This window comes from Oncorhynchus kisutch, linkage group LG25 (genome assembly GCF_002021735.2).
Source record: "Oncorhynchus kisutch isolate 150728-3 linkage group LG25, Okis_V2, whole genome shotgun sequence".
Taxonomy (NCBI): domain Eukaryota; kingdom Metazoa; phylum Chordata; class Actinopteri; order Salmoniformes; family Salmonidae; genus Oncorhynchus; species Oncorhynchus kisutch.
Window position 1 is genome coordinate 43,163,845 of NC_034198.2, and position 17,477 is coordinate 43,181,321.

Below are 17,477 nucleotides of genomic sequence, written 5' to 3' on the forward strand. Positions count from 1 at the left end.
TCATGGCCTCCATGACAGAGATGGGAGAAAACACAGAAGGCTGTATAAAACACCTGTCTTCGGATTACATCTACAAACTAAGACCTCATGGCCTCCATGACAGAGATGGGAGAAAACACAGAAGGCTGTATAAAACACCTGTCTTCGGATTACATCTACAAACTAAGACCTCATGGCCTCCATGACAGAGATGGGAGAAAACACAGAAGGCTGTATAAAACACCTGTCTTCGGATTACATCTACAAACTAAGACCTCATGGCCTCCATGACAGAGATGGGAGAAAACACAGAAGGCTGTATAAAACACCTGTCTTCGGATTACATCTACAAACTAAGACCTCATGGCCTCCATGACAGAGATGGGAGAAAACACAGAAGGCTGTATAAAACACCTGTCTTCGGATTACATCTACAAACTAAGACCTCATGGCCTCCATGACAGAGATGGGAGAAAACACAGAAGGCTGTATAAAACACCTGTCTTCGGATTACATCTACAAACTAAGACCTCATGGCCTCCATGACAGAGATGGGAGAAAACACAGAAGGCTGTATAAAACACCTGTCTTCGGATTACATCTACAAACTAAGACCTCATGGCCTCCATGACAGAGATGGGAGAAAACACAGAAGGCTGTATAAAACACCTGTCTTCGGATTACATCTACAAACTAAGACCTCATGGCCTCCATGACAGAGATGGGAGAAAACACAGAAGGCTGTATAAAACACCTGTCTTCAGATTACATCTACAAACTAAGACCTCATGGCCTCCATGACAGAGATGGGAGAAAACACAGAAGGCTGTATAAAACACCTGTCTTCGGATTACATCTACAAACTAAGACCTCATGGCCTCCATGACAGAGAGGGAGAAAACACAGAAGGCTGTATAAAACACCTGTCTTCGGATTACATCTACAAACTAAGACCTCATGGCCTCCATGACAGAGATGGGAGAAAACACAGAAGGCTGTATAAAACACCTGTCTTCGGATTACATCTACAAACTAAGACCTCATGGCCTCCATGACAGAGATGGGAGAAAACACAGAAGGCTGTATAAAACACCTGTCTTCGGATTACATCTACAAACTAAGACCTCATGGCCTCCATGACAGAGATGGGAGAAAACACAGAAGGCTGTATAAAACACCTGTCTTCAGATTACATCTACAAACTAAGACCTCATGGCCTCCATGACAGAGATGGGAGAAAACACAGAAGGCTGTATAAAACACCTGTCTTCGGATTACATCTACAAACTAAGACCTCATGGCCTCCATGACAGAGATGGGAGAAAACACAGAAGGCTGTATAAAACACCTGTCTTCGGATTACATCTACAAACTAAGACCTCATGGCCTCCATGACAGAGATGGGAGAAAACACAGAAGGCTGTATAAAACACCTGTCTTCGGATTACATCTACAAACTAAGACCTCATGGCCTCCATGACAGAGATGGGAGAAAACACAGAAGGCTGTATAAAACACCTGTCTTCGGATTACATCTACAAACTAAGACCTCATGGCCTCCATGACAGAGATGGGAGAAAACACAGAAGGCTGTATAAAACACCTGTCTTCGGATTACATCTACAAACTAAGACCTCATGGCCTCCATGACAGAGATGGGAGAAAACACAGAAGGCTGTATAAAACACCTGTCTTCAGATTACATCTACAAACTAAGACCTCATGGCCTCCATGACAGAGATGGGAGAAAACACAGAAGGCTGTATAAAACACCTGTCTTCGGATTACATCTACAAACTAAGACCTCATGGCCTCCATGACAGAGAGGGAGAAAACACAGAAGGCTGTATAAAACACCTGTCTTCGGATTACATCTACAAACTAAGACCTCATGGCCTCCATGACAGAGATGGGAGAAAACACAGAAGGCTGTATAAAACACCTGTCTTCGGATTACATCTACAAACTAAGACCTCATGGCCTCCATGACAGAGATGGGAGAAAACACAGAAGGCTGTATAAAACACCTGTCTTCGGATTACATCTACAAACTAAGACCTCATGGCCTCCATGACAGAGATGGGAGAAAACACAGAAGGCTGTATAAAACACCTGTCTTCAGATTACATCTACAAACTAAGACCTCATGGCCTCCATGACAGAGATGGGAGAAAACACAGAAGGCTGTATAAAACACCTGTCTTCGGATTACATCTACAAACTAAGACCTCATGGCCTCCATGACAGAGATGGGAGAAAACACAGAAGGCTGTATAAAACACCTGTCTTCGGATTACATCTACAAACTAAGACCTCATGGCCTCCATGACAGAGATGGGAGAAAACACAGAAGGCTGTATAAAACACCTGTCTTCGGATTACATCTACAAACTAAGACCTCATGGCCTCCATGACAGAGATGGGAGAAAACACAGAAGGCTGTATAAAACACCTGTCTTCGGATTACATCTACAAACTAAGACCTCATGGCCTCCATGACAGAGATGGGAGAAAACACAGAAGGCTGTATAAAACACCTGTCTTCGGATTACATCTACAAACTAAGACCTCATGGCCTCCATGACAGAGATGGGAGAAAACACAGAAGGCTGTATAAAACACCTGTCTTCGGATTACATCTACAAACTAAGACCTCATGGCCTCCATGACAGAGATGGGAGAAAACACAGAAGGCTGTATAAAACACCTGTCTTCGGATTACATCTACAAACTAAGACCTCATGGCCTCCATGACAGAGATGGGAGAAAACACAGAAGGCTGTATAAAACACCTGTCTTCGGATTACATCTACAAACTAAGACCTCATGGCCTCCATGACAGAGATGGGAGAAAACACAGAAGGCTGTATAAAACACCTGTCTTCGGATTACATCTACAAACTAAGACCTCATGGCCTCCATGACAGAGATGGGAGAAAACACAGAAGGCTGTATAAAACACCTGTCTTCGGATTACATCTACAAACTAAGACCTCATGGCCTCCATGACAGAGATGGGAGAAAACACAGAAGGCTGTATAAAACACCTGTCTTCGGATTACATCTACAAACTAAGACCTCATGGCCTCCATGACAGAGATGGGAGAAAACACAGAAGGCTGTATAAAACACCTGTCTTCGGATTACATCTACAAACTAAGACCTCATGGCCTCCATGACAGAGATGGGAGAAAACACAGAAGGCTGTATAAAACACCTGTCTTCGGATTACATCTACAAACTAAGACCTCATGGCCTCCATGACAGAGATGGGAGAAAACACAGAAGGCTGTATAAAACACCTGTCTTCGGATTACATCTACAAACTAAGACCTCATGGCCTCCATGACAGAGATGGGAGAAAACACAGAAGGCTGTATAAAACACCTGTCTTCGGATTACATCTACAAACTAAGACCTCATGGCCTCCATGACAGAGATGGGAGAAAACACAGAAGGCTGTATAAAACACCTGTCTTCGGATTACATCTACAAACTAAGACCTCATGGCCTCCATGACAGAGATGGGAGAAAACACAGAAGGCTGTATAAAACACCTGTCTTCGGATTACATCTACAAACTAAGACCTCATGGCCTCCATGACAGAGATGGGAGAAAACACAGAAGGCTGTATAAAACACCTGTCTTCGGATTACATCTACAAACTAAGACCTCATGGCCTCCATGACAGAGATGGGAGAAAACACAGAAGGCTGTATAAAACACCTGTCTTCGGATTACATCTACAAACTAAGACCTCATGGCCTCCATGACAGAGATGGGAGAAAACACAGAAGGCTGTATAAAACACCTGTCTTCGGATTACATCTACAAACTAAGACCTCATGGCCTCCATGACAGAGATGGGAGAAAACACAGAAGGCTGTATAAAACACCTGTCTTCGGATTACATCTACAAACTAAGACCTCATGGCCTCCATGACAGAGATGGGAGAAAACACAGAAGGCTGTATAAAACACCTGTCTTCGGATTACATCTACAAACTAAGACCTCATGGCCTCCATGACAGAGAGGGAGAAAACACAGAAGGCTGTATAAAACACCTGTCTTCGGATTACATCTACAAACTAAGACCTCATGGCCTCCATGACAGAGATGGGAGAAAACACAGAAGGCTGTATAAAACACCTGTCATCGGATTACATCTACAAACTAAGACCTCATGGCCTCCATGACAGAGATGGGAGAAAACACAGAAGGCTGTATAAAACACCTGTCTTCGGATTACATCTACAAACTAAGACCTCATGGCCTCCATGACAGAGATGGGAGAAAACACAGAAGGCTGTGTAAAACACCTGTCTTCGGATTACATCTACAAACTAAGACCTCATGGCCTCCATGACAGAGAGGGAGAAAACACAGAAGGCTGTATAAAACACCTGTCTTCGGATTACATCTACAAACTAAGACCTCATGGCCTCCATGACAGAGATGGGAGAAAACACAGAAGGCTGTATAAAACACCTGTCTTCGGATTACATCTACAAACTAAGACCTCATGGCCTCCATGACAGAGATGGGAGAAAACACAGAAGGCTGTATAAAACACCTGTCTTCGGATTACATCTACAAACTAAGACCTCATGGCCTCCATGACAGAGATGGGAGAAAACACAGAAGGCTGTATAAAACACCTGTCTTCGGATTACATCTACAAACTAAGACCTCATGGCCTCCATGACAGAGAGGGAGAAAACACAGAAGGCTGTATAAAACACCTGTCTTCGGATTACATCTACAAACTAAGACCTCATGGCCTCCATGACAGAGATGGGAGAAAACACAGAAGGCTGTATAAAACACCTGTCTTCGGATTACATCTACAAACTAAGACCTCATGGCCTCCATGACAGAGATGGGAGAAAACACAGAAGGCTGTATAAAACACCTGTCATCGGATTACATCTACAAACTAAGACCTCATGGCCTCCATGACAGAGATGGGAGAAAACACAGAAGGCTGTATAAAACACCTGTCTTCGGATTACATCTACAAACTAAGACCTCATGGCCTCCATGACAGAGATGGGAGAAAACACAGAAGGCTGTATAAAACACCTGTCTTCGGATTACATCTACAAACTAAGACCTCATGGCCTCCATGACAGAGATGGGAGAAAACACAGAAGGCTGTATAAAACACCTGTCTTCGGATTACATCTACAAACTAAGACCTCATGGCCTCCATGACAGAGATGGGAGAAAACACAGAAGGCTGTATAAAACACCTGTCTTCGGATTACATCTACAAACTAAGACCTCATGGCCTCCATGACAGAGATGGGAGAAAACACAGAAGGCTGTATAAAACACCTGTCTTCGGATTACATCTACAAACTAAGACCTCATGGCCTCCATGACAGAGATGGGAGAAAACACAGAAGGCTGTATAAAACACCTGTCTTCGGATTACATCTACAAACTAAGACCTCATGGCCTCCATGACAGAGATGGGAGAAAACACAGAAGGCTGTATAAAACACCTGTCTTCGGATTACATCTACAAACTAAGACCTCATGGCCTCCATGACAGAGAGGGAGAAAACACAGAAGGCTGTATAAAACACCTGTCTTCGGATTACATCTACAAACTAAGAGCATGACCTCATGGCCTCCATGACAGAGAGGGAGAAAACACAGAAGGCTGTATAAAACACCTGTCTTCGGATTACATCTACAAACTAAGAGCATGACCTCATGGCCTCCATGACAGAGAGGGAGAAGCGTTCATGTAAATGTAAATGTAAATGGGTAAGAGAGTCTAGCTACATTTTCAGATATTATGCTTTCATTGCAAGTTAAAGTGTACTATTAGCTAGCTAGCTAACGTTAACTGGCAGGCTTGCTAGCTAACGTTATGTGTATGATCTGATCTGTGTAGATCTCAGAAAACTATTTAACCACTACTAGTTATAGCCTAGCTAGCTAACATTGAACCTATTTGGTTAACTTTAATTATCTGCAGATTCTTGCATGGTAGTACTGTTGGAATTATGGTTCATTGTTTAGCTAGTTAGCTAGCTAGCGACAAAAGACTCCACTATGCAAGTAACAATTTCACTGTACTGTTTATACCTATATCCTGTGCATGTGATGAATAAACTTTGATTTCATTTGATATAGTGTTTGTTTACTAGAGACGGTAGTGCGAAGAACAACATGACCTGCACCAATGTAAAATTTGGGTATAACGTTAGGCCAACAAGACAGTGTCCACTTTATAAGATTCTAGAATGTAGGATATAACGTTAGGCCAACAAGACACTTTATAAGATTCTAGAATGTAGGATATAACGTTAGGCCAACAAGACACTTTATAAGATTCTAGAATGTAGGATATAACATTAGGCCAACAAGACACCTTATAAGATTCTAGAATGTAGGATATAACGTTAGGCCAACAAGACACTTTATAAGATTCTAGAATGTAGGATATAACGTTAGGCCAACAAGACACTATAAGATTTTAGAATGTAGGATATAACGTTAGGCCAACAAGACAGTGTCCACTTTATAAGATTTGCTGGTAGAATGCCCCGCTTTCATTTGTCACACTCACAACCATGAGCTATTTTTTTGCAATTATCTCACCATTAACTTGTAAATAATGATCTTGCGTTGAGTTTATTGTCCTGTAATAATGAAAATAAATTAGCTAAAGTTAAGATGTTGTCAGCTATGGTAATTATTTGAACTGGCTAACCAGCTAACTTAAAACTTGTTGAGGATAGGGGGCAGTATACTTAACTAATAAGCTAGAAACAAACCAAAACATTGTTTAGTGGCCTAGTTTGTCTGGTTTGCTAGATTGACATATCCTAAATTCACATTTAAATGGATGGGTTAGTTGGTGTTAAAATACACCAAGGATAGGCGTTCTGCCAGCGGGATAAATGCAAACAACAACCGGTGAAATTGAAGGGCGGCATTTCAAATGAATAATTGTAATATTAAACATTCATGGACATAGAAGTGTCTTATGTCATTTAAAAGCTTAAATTCTTGTTAATCCAACTGCATTTTTAAAAAGTCTTTACGGCAAAAGCATACCATGCGACTGTCTGAGGACGGCGCCCCACATCAACATATTTTTCAACCAGCACAGGCTTCAAAAAATCACAAATAAATCACTTACTTTTGAAGATCTTCCTCTGTTTGCAATCCCAAGGGTCTCAGCTACAACATAAATGTTCCTTTTGTTAGATAAAATCCTTCTTTATATCCCAAAAAAGTCAGTTTAGTTGGCGCCATCGATTTCAGTAATACACTCGTTCAACATGCAGACAAAGGAGTCCACTCATTATGCATTTGGGTCCCAAGGTATTTATATGACCAATCATATCGAGTGGTTCCAATGACGAGTTTTGACGAGAGCCATCCTTGTCTTGTGACTTTTTTCAACAATATGGCTGACAAAACATTACAGTGGAACCAGATGTCAGTTGAGTCAAGCAAAAAATGTACAATTGAGAGGAATGTTTTAGTTAATGTAGAGACAAACGTTTGTGCATATTTCTTTTGTCAAAAAGTCCATTTACGAAAATCGCTATTTAACAAGTTATCTGACTAGCTAACATTAGCCAACTAGCTAGTGTTAGGAGAATGCATTTGTAATTTGTGTTGTTTAATGTTTTAGGGACTCCTGAGAAAACCAGCAAACCAGGCTATCGTTTTGTGAAACAGTGGATGTAAGGAATCTAGCTAGCTAAAGCATTTCCTGCAAACTGAATGTACAATTATGTAAGTTTGCCTTGCAAATGCAGCTGAAGTAGCATAGCTAGCTAACTATTACTTGCTTATTGTGTAATGGAGGAGAAAAAATAACTGTATGCCTATGGATGCGTAGCTAGCTACAGTATGTAGCCAATCTGGACCCTAAAACGTTAGGTTCTGAACTAATATTCATACCAATCTATGAACCTCAGCTATCGTAGTTGTTGTATCAACCTCAAGTCTGAATGGCCTTAATGAAGCCTATGAGTAGAATATAATACATTTAGTAGAATGTAATAACTTTATTTTGTCAAGGATACAAGTCCTATATACATATGTAGTTATCACCACGCATCCCCACGTTGTAGCCTGTACAATATATTCACTGATCATGTAACTCTTCCTTGGCAGATGAAGGTGAATTCAGCTCCATTCTTTGAATGATGCTGTGTCTGCATGTATGTATTACAATTATCCACTTCAACAGTGTTTACCACTCCTGCTCCTGGGACATCAATGATTACACATTGTAACTATGCAATAGACTGGAAACATGATTTAAGTAAAGGCTGATTTGTAGTTCATATATACAGAATAAAAAACCTATGCATATCTAACGCCCTTCATCTGCATTAATGTGAGGACACAGGATCGTATTTCAATGATACTTCATTTCAACCAGTGGAGAAAACTTTATATGAAGAAGTTCATTATCAACTTTATTATGTGTTATAAATACATAATACATGCGAAATAATTATAATATTATGTAAAATTATGTAAAATTATGCAAAATTATATTATAAATACAAGTTCAATCTGTACTTCATATTGTCACATCTGCCCCCCCCCTCCCGCCAGGGTGCCCTGCATCACACGCTCCTGCCATCCATCACGCATACCTGCCTTCCCTCGTCACGCACATCAGCGATAATCACCTGGACTCACTCATCACCTGTTAATATCCTCCCCTACATTTGTCAGTTCCCTGCTGCTGCATTGTATTGTTTTTGTCTTTTGTATTAGTTTGCTGACGCTGTTCCTGTCTCGTTTCCTGTCTCGTTTTTACTTTGTCTCTCCAGCATCAACACGTGACACATATGGTGTGCATTATAAAACGAGGAAGAAAGACGAGGTGGGGAGAAGACAGAAAGTGGAAGAGGTAAGAACAGCGGCAGATAGCATATGATTCATGAATTACAGTGCTACCCTAATATTATCTCAGTTCATCACAATTACAGTGTCTCTAGCGGTGTCTCCTAACCAGCCTTGGGCTCCCAGTCGGCCCCAAGATTATCTTAAGAGCGAGGGTGAGGTGGCGATGACGGGCCTGGCTTCCTCTCTCACATCAAAACATACCTGCAGACGAGAGACAGATGGATAGAGACAGAATAATCAGCTTAATCATGCTCTAACGCGGTCAGGACTAGAATAGGATGAACTTCTATTACTGTTCACGGTGTGAGAAAAGCCAGAGTTCCTCTGTCCAGTGTCTGTGTTCTTTAGCCCATCTTAATCTTTTCTTTTAATTGAGATGTGGCTTTTTCTTTGCAACTCTGCCTAGAAGGCGTTTCAATGCCGTGACAGACAGCATCCCGGAGTCATCTCGTCACTGTTGATGTTGAGACTGGTGTTTTGCGGGTACTATTTAACAAAGACGCCAGTTGAGGACTTGTGAGGAGTCGGTTTCTCAAACTAGAAAACCGGGGCCTCCCACTTCTCTTTCTATTCTGGTTTGAGACAACTTGTGCTGTTCTATGAAGGGAGTAGTACACAGCGTTGTACGATATTTTCAGTTTCTTGGCAATTTCTCGCATGGAATTGTCACGACTTCCGCCGAAGTTGGCTCCCCTGGCCTTTTCCTCTCACGTACATTAGACAGTATCTAACAGTATCTAACAGTATAGAGTTAATCTGCTCTGCAGCTAGACAGAGACAGACGGAGCTCCTTCTCTCTGTTACAGGCCAGACATTAGACAGGCCAGACGTTAGGCAGGCCAGACATTAGACAAGCCAGACATTAGGCAGGCCAGACATTAGACAAGCCAGACATTAGACAGGCCAGACGTTAGGCAGGCCAGACATTAGGCAGGCCAGACATTAGGCTGGGATGGCAGAGCTGGGTCTGGCCTGCCTAATGTCTGGCCTGCCTAACGTCTGGCCTGTCTAATGTCTGGCTTGTCTAATGTCTGGCCTGCCTAATGTCTGGCTTGTCTAATGTCTGGCCTGCCTAACGTCTGGCCTGTCTAATGTCTGGCCTGTAACAGAGAGAAGGAGCTCCGTCTGTCTCTGTCTAGCTGCAGAGCAGATTAACTCTATACTGTTAGATTTTTGGAGATGAATGGGATAACGAGGTGAACTTGAATAACAGAGAATCATGTCTTTGATCATTAGAGGGGCTGTGTAGAGGGCCTGTGTCTCTACCAGGTGATCATTAGAGGGGCTGTGTAGAGGGCCTGTGTCTCTACCAGGTGATCATTAGAGGGGCTGTGTAGAGGGCCTGTGTCTCTACCAGGTGATCATTAGAGGGGCTGTGTAGAGGGCCTGTGTCTCTACCAGGTGATCATTAGAGGGGCTGTGTAGAGGGCCTGTGTCTCTACCAGGTGATCATTAGAGGGGCTGTGTAGAGGGCCTGTGTCTCTACCAGGTGATCATTAGAGGGGCTGTGTAGAGGGCCTGTGTCTCTACCAGGTGATCATTAGAGGGGCTGTGTAGAGGGCCTGTGTCTCTACCAGGTGATCATTAGAGGGGCTGTGTAGAGGGCCTGTGTCTCTACCAGGTGATCATTAGAGGGGCTGTGTAGAGGGCCTGTGTCTCTACCAGGTGATCATTAGAGGGGCTGTGTAGAGGGCCTGTGTCTCTACCAGGTGATCATTAGAGGGGCTGTGTAGAGGGCCTGTGTCTCTACCAGGTGATCATTAGAGGGGCTGTGTAGAGGGCCTGTGTCTCTACCAGGTGATCATTAGAGGGGCTGTGTAGAGGGCCTGTGTCTCTACCAGGTGATCATTAGAGGTGCTGTGTAGAGGGCCTGTGTCTCTACCAGGTGATCATTAGAGGGGCTGTGTAGAGGGCCTGTGTCTCTACCAGGTGATCATTAGAGGGGCTGTGTAGAGGGCCTGTGTCTCTACCAGGTGATCATTAGAGGGGCTGTGTAGAGGGCCTGTGTCTCTACCAGGTGATCATTAGAGGGGCTGTGTAGAGGGCCTGTGTCTCTACCAGGTGATCATTAGAGGGGCTGTGTAGAGGGCCTGTGTCTCTACCAGGTGATCATTAGAGGGGCTGTGTAGAGGGCCTGTGTCTCTACCAGGTGATCATTAGAGGGGCTGTGTAGAGGGCCTGTGTCTCTACCAGGTGATCATTAGAGGGGCTGTGTAGAGGGCCTGTGTCTCTACCAGGTGATCATTAGAGGGGCTGTGTAGAGGGCCTGTGTCTCTACCAGGTGATCATTAGAGGGGCTGTGTAGAGGGCCTGTGTCTCTACCAGGTGATCATTAGAGGGGCTGTGTAGAGGGCCTGTGTCTCTACCAGGTGATCATTAGAGGGGCTGTGTAGAGGGCCTGTGTCTCTACCAGGTGATCATTAGAGGGGCTGTGTAGAGGGCCTGTGTCTCTACCAGGTGATCATTAGAGGGGCTGTGTAGAGGGCCTGTGTCTCTACCAGGTGATCATTAGAGGGGCTGTGTAGAGGGCCTGTGTCTCTACCAGGTGATCATTAGAGGGGCTGTGTAGAGGGCCTGTGTCTCTACCAGGTGATCATTAGAGGTGCTGTGTAGAGGGCCTGTGTCTCTACCAGGTGATCATTAGAGGGGCTGTGTAGAGGGCCTGTGTCTCTACCAGGTGATCATTAGAGGGGCTGTGTAGAGGGCCTGTGTCTCTACCAGGTGATCATTAGAGGGGCTGTGTAGAGGGCCTGTGTCTCTACCAGGTGATCATTAGAGGGGCTGTGTAGAGGGCCTGTGTCTCTACCAGGTGATCATTAGAGGGGCTGTGTAGAGGGCCTGTGTCTCTACCAGGTGATCATTAGAGGGGCTGTGTAGAGGGCCTGTGTCTCTACCAGGTGATCATTAGAGGGGCTGTGTAGAGGGCCTGTGTCTCTACCAGGTGATCATTAGAGGGGCTGTGTAGAGGGCCTGTGTCTCTACCAGGTGATCATTAGAGGGGCTGTGTAGAGGGCCTGTGTCTCTACCAGGTGATCATTAGAGGGGCTGTGTAGAGGGCCTGTGTCTCTACCAGGTGATCATTAGAGGTGCTGTGTAGAGGGCCTGTGTCTCTACCAGGTGATCATTAGAGGGGCTGTGTAGAGGGCCTGTGTCTCTACCAGGTGATCATTAGAGGGGCTGTGTAGAGGGCCTGTGTCTCTACCAGGTGATCATTAGAGGTGCTGTGTAGAGGGCCTGTGTCTCTACCAGGTGATCATTAGAGGGGCTGTGTAGAGGGCCTGTGTCTCTACCAGGTGATCATTAGAGGGGCTGTGTAGAGGGCCTGTGTCTCTACCAGGTGATCATTAGAGGGGCTGTGTAGAGGGCCTGTGTCTCTACCAGGTGATCATTAGAGGGGCTGTGTAGAGGGCCTGTGTCTCTACCAGGTGATCATTAGAGGGGCTGTGTAGAGGGCCTGTGTCTCTACCAGGTGATCATTAGAGGGGCTGTGTAGAGGGCCTGTGTCTCTACCAGGTGATCATTAGAGGGGCTGTGTAGAGGGCCTGTGTCTCTACCAGGTGATCATTAGAGGGGCTGTGTAGAGGGCCTGTGTCTCTACCAGGTGATCATTAGAGGTGCTGTGTAGAGGGCCTGTGTCTCTACCAGGTGATCATTAGAGGGGCTGTGTAGAGGGCCTGTGTCTCTACCAGGTGATCATTAGAGGGGCTGTGTAGAGGGCCTGTGTCTCTACCAGGTGATCATTAGAGGGGCTGTGTAGAGGGCCTGTGTCTCTACCAGGTGATCATTAGAGGGGCTGTGTAGAGGGCCTGTGTCTCTACCAGGTGATCATTAGAGGGGCTGTGTAGAGGGCCTGTGTCTCTACCAGGTGATCATTAGAGGGGGCTGTGTAGAGGGCCTGTGTCTCTACCAGGTGATCATTAGAGGGGCTGTGTAGAGGGCCTGTGTCTCTACCAGGTGATCATTAGAGGGGCTGTGTAGAGGGCCTGTGTCTCTACCAGGTGATCATTAGAGGGGCTGTGTAGAGGGCCTGTGTCTCTACCAGGTGATCATTAGAGGGGCTGTGTAGAGGGCCTGTGTCTCTACCAGGTGATCATTAGAGGGGCTGTGTAGAGGGCCTGTGTCTCTACCAGGTGATCATTAGAGGGGCTGTGTAGAGGGCCTGTGTCTCTACCAGGTGATCATTAGAGGGGCTGTGTAGAGGGCCTGTGTCTCTACCAGGTGATCATTAGAGGGGCTGTGTAGAGGGCCTGTGTCTCTACCAGGTGATCATTAGAGGGGCTGTGTAGAGGGCCTGTGTCTCTACCAGGTATCATTAGAGGGCTGTGTAGAGGGCCTGTGTCTCTACCAGGTGATCATTAGAGGGGCTGTGTAGAGGGCCTGTGTCTCTACCAGGTGATCATTAGAGGGGCTGTGTAGAGGGCCTGTGTCTCTACCAGGTGATCATTAGAGGGGCTGTGTAGAGGGCCTGTGTCTCTACCAGGTGATCATTAGAGGGGCTGTGTAGAGGGCCTGTGTCTCTACCAGGTGATCATTAGAGGGGCTGTGTAGAGGGCCTGTGTCTCTACCAGGTGATCATTAGAGGGGCTGTGTAGAGGGCCTGTGTCTCTACCAGGTGATCATTAGAGGGGCTGTGTAGAGGGCCTGTGTCTCTACCAGGTGATCATTAGAGGGGCTGTGTAGAGGGCCTGTGTCTCTACCAGGTGATCATTAGAGGTGCTGTGTAGAGGGCCTGTGTCTCTACCAGGTGATCATTAGAGGGGCTGTGTAGAGGGCCTGTGTCTCTACCAGGTGATCATTAGAGGGGCTGTGTAGAGGGCCTGTGTCTCTACCAGGTGATCATTAGAGGTGCTGTGTAGAGGGCCTGTGTCTCTACCAGGTGATCATTAGAGGGGCTGTGTAGAGGGCCTGTGTCTCTACCAGGTGATCATTAGAGGTGCTGTGTAGAGGGCCTGTGTCTCTACCAGGTGATCATTAGAGGGGCTGTGTAGAGGGCCTGTGTCTCTACCAGGTGATCATTAGAGGGGCTGTGTAGAGGGCCTGTGTCTCTACCAGGTGATCATTAGAGGTGCTGTGTAGAGGGCCTGTGTCTCTACCAGGTGATCATTAGAGGTGCTGTGTAGAGGGCCTGTGTCTCTACCAGGTGATCATTAGAGGTGCTGTGTAGAGGGCCTGTGTCTCTACCAGGTGATCATTAGAGGTGCTGTGTAGAGGGCCTGTGTCTCTACCAGGTGATCCTTAGAGGGGCTGTGTAGAAGGCCTGTGTCTCTACCAGGTGATCATTAGAGGGGCTGTGTAGAGGGCCTGTGTCTCTACCAGGTGATCATTAGAGGGGCTGTGTAGAAGGCCTGTGTCTCTACCAGGTGATCATTAGAGGGGCTGTGTAGAGGGCCTGTGTCTCTACCAGGTGATCATTAGAGGGGCTGTGTAGAGGGCCTGTGTCTCTACCAGGTGATCATTAGAGGGGCTGTGTAGAGGGCCTGTGTCTCTACCAGGTGATCATTAGAGGGGCTGTGTAGAGGGCCTGTGTCTCTACCAGGTGATCATTAGAGGGGCTGTGTAGAGGGCCTGTGTCTCTACCAGGTGATCATTAGAGGGGCTGTGTAGAGGGCCTGTGTCTCTACCAGGTGATCATTAGAGGGGCTGTGTAGAGGGCCTGTGTCTCTACCAGGTGATCATTAGAGGGGCTGTGTAGAGGGCCTGTGTCTCTACCAGGTGATCATTAGAGGTGCTGTGTAGAGGGCCTGTGTCTCTACCAGGTGATCATTAGAGGTGCTGTGTAGAAGGCCTGTGTCTCTACCAGGTGATCATTAGAGGTGCTGTGTAGAGGGCCTGTGTCTCTACCAGGTGATCATTAGAGGTGCTGTGTAGAGGGCCTGTGTCTCTACCAGGTGATCATTAGAGGTGCTGTGTAGAGGGCCTGTGTCTCTACCAGGTGATCATTAGAGGGGCTGTGTAGAGGGCCTGTGTCTCTACCAGGTGATCATTAGAGGGGCTGTGTAGAGGGCCTGTGTCTCTACCAGGTGATCATTAGAGGTGCTGTGTAGAGGGCCTGTGTCTCTACCAGGTGATCATTAGAGGGGCTGTGTAGAGGGCCTGTGTCTCTACCAGGTGATCATTAGAGGTGCTGTGTAGAGGGCCTGTGTCTCTACCAGGTGATCATTAGAGGGGCTGTGTAGAGGGCCTGTGTCTCTACCAGGTGATCATTAGAGGGGCTGTGTAGAGGGCCTGTGTCTCTACCAGGTGATCATTAGAGGGGCTGTGTAGAGGGCCTGTGTCTCTACCAGGTGATCATTAGAGGGGCTGTGTAGAGGGCCTGTGTCTCTACCAGGTGATCATTAGAGGGGCTGTGTAGAGGGCCTGTGTCTCTACCAGGTGATCATTAGAGGGGCTGTGTAGAGGGCCTGTGTCTCTACCAGGTGATCATTAGAGGGGCTGTGTAGAGGGCCTGTGTCTCTACCAGGTGATCATTAGAGGGGCTGTGTAGAGGGCCTGTGTCTCTACCAGGTGATCATTAGAGGTGCTGTGTAGAGGGCCTGTGTCTCTACCAGGTGATCATTAGAGGGGCTGTGTAGAGGGCCTGTGTCTCTACCAGGTGATCATTAGAGGGGCTGTGTAGAGGGCCTGTGTCTCTACCAGGTGATCATTAGAGGGGCTGTGTAGAGGGCCTGTGTCTCTACCAGGTGATCATTAGAGGGGCTGTGTAGAGGGCCTGTGTCTCTACCAGGTGATCATTAGAGGGGCTGTGTAGAGGGCCTGTGTCTCTACCAGGTGATCATTAGAGGGGCTGTGTAGAGGGCCTGTGTCTCTACCAGGTGATCATTAGAGGGGCTGTGTAGAGGGCCTGTGTCTCTACCAGGTGATCATTAGAGGGGCTGTGTAGAGGGCCTGTGTCTCTACCAGGTGATCATTAGAGGGGCTGTGTAGAGGGCCTGTGTCTCTACCAGGTGATCATTAGAGGGGCTGTGTAGAGGGCCTGTGTCTCTACCAGGTGATCATTAGAGGGGCTGTGTAGAGGGCCTGTGTCTCTACCAGGTGATCATTAGAGGGGCTGTGTAGAGGGCCTGTGTCTCTACCAGGTGATCATTAGAGGGGCTGTGTAGAGGGCCTGTGTCTCTACCAGGTGATCATTAGAGGGGCTGTGTAGAGGGCCTGTGTCTCTACCAGGTGATCATTAGAGGGGCTGTGTAGAGGGCCTGTGTCTCTACCAGGTGATCATTAGAGGGGCTGTGTAGAGGGCCTGTGTCTCTACCAGGTGATCATTAGAGGGGCTGTGTAGAGGGCCTGTGTCTCTACCAGGTGATCATTAGAGGGGCTGTGTAGAGGGCCTGTGTCTCTACCAGGTGATCATTAGAGGGGCTGTGTAGAGGGCCTGTGTCTCTACCAGGTGATCATTAGAGGGGCTGTGTAGAGGGCCTGTGTCTCTACCAGGTGATCATTAGAGGGGCTGTGTAGAGGGCCTGTGTCTCTACCAGGTGATCATTAGAGGGGCTGTGTAGAGGGCCTGTGTCTCTACCAGGTGATCATTAGAGGGGCTGTGTAGAGGGCCTGTGTCTCTACCAGGTGATCATTAGAGGGGCTGTGTAGAGGGCCTGTGTCTCTACCAGGTGATCATTAGAGGGGCTGTGTAGAGGGCCTGTGTCTCTACCAGGTGATCATTAGAGGTGCTGTGTAGAGGGCCTGTGTCTCTACCAGGTGATCATTAGAGGGGCTGTGTAGAGGGCCTGTGTCTCTACCAGGTGATCATTAGAGGTGCTGTGTAGAGGGCCTGTGTCTCTACCAGGTGATCATTAGAGGGGCTGTGTAGAGGGCCTGTGTCTCTACCAGGTGATCATTAGAGGGGCTGTGTAGAGGGCCTGTGTCTCTACCAGGTGATCATTAGAGGGCTGTGTAGAGGGCCTGTGTCTCTACCAGGTGATCATTAGAGGTGCTGTGTAGAGGGCCTGTGTCTCTACCAGGTGATCATTAGAGGTGCTGTGTAGAGGGCCTGTGTCTCTACCAGGTGATCATTAGAGGTGCTGTGTAGAGGGCCTGTGTCTCTACCAGGTGATCATTAGAGGTGCTGTGTAGAGGGCCTGTGTCTCTACCAGGTGATCCTTAGAGGGGCTGTGTAGAAGGCCTGTGTCTCTACCAGGTGATCATTAGAGGGGCTGTGTAGAGGGCCTGTGTCTCTACCAGGTGATCATTAGAGGGGCTGTGTAGAAGGCCTGTGTCTCTACCAGGTGATCATTAGAGGGGCTGTGTAGAGGGCCTGTGTCTCTACCAGGTGATCATTAGAGGGGCTGTGTAGAGGGCCTGTGTCTCTACCAGGTGATCATTAGAGGGGCTGTGTAGAGGGCCTGTGTCTCTACCAGGTGATCATTAGAGGGGCTGTGTAGAGGGCCTGTGTCTCTACCAGGTGATCATTAGAGGGGCTGTGTAGAGGGCCTGTGTCTCTACCAGGTGATCATTAGAGGTGCTGTGTAGAGGGCCTGTGTCTCTACCAGGTGATCATTAGAGGGGCTGTGTAGAGGGCCTGTGTCTCTACCAGGTGATCATTAGAGGGGCTGTGTAGAGGGCCTGTGTCTCTACCAGGTGATCATTAGAGGGGCTGTGTAGAGGGCC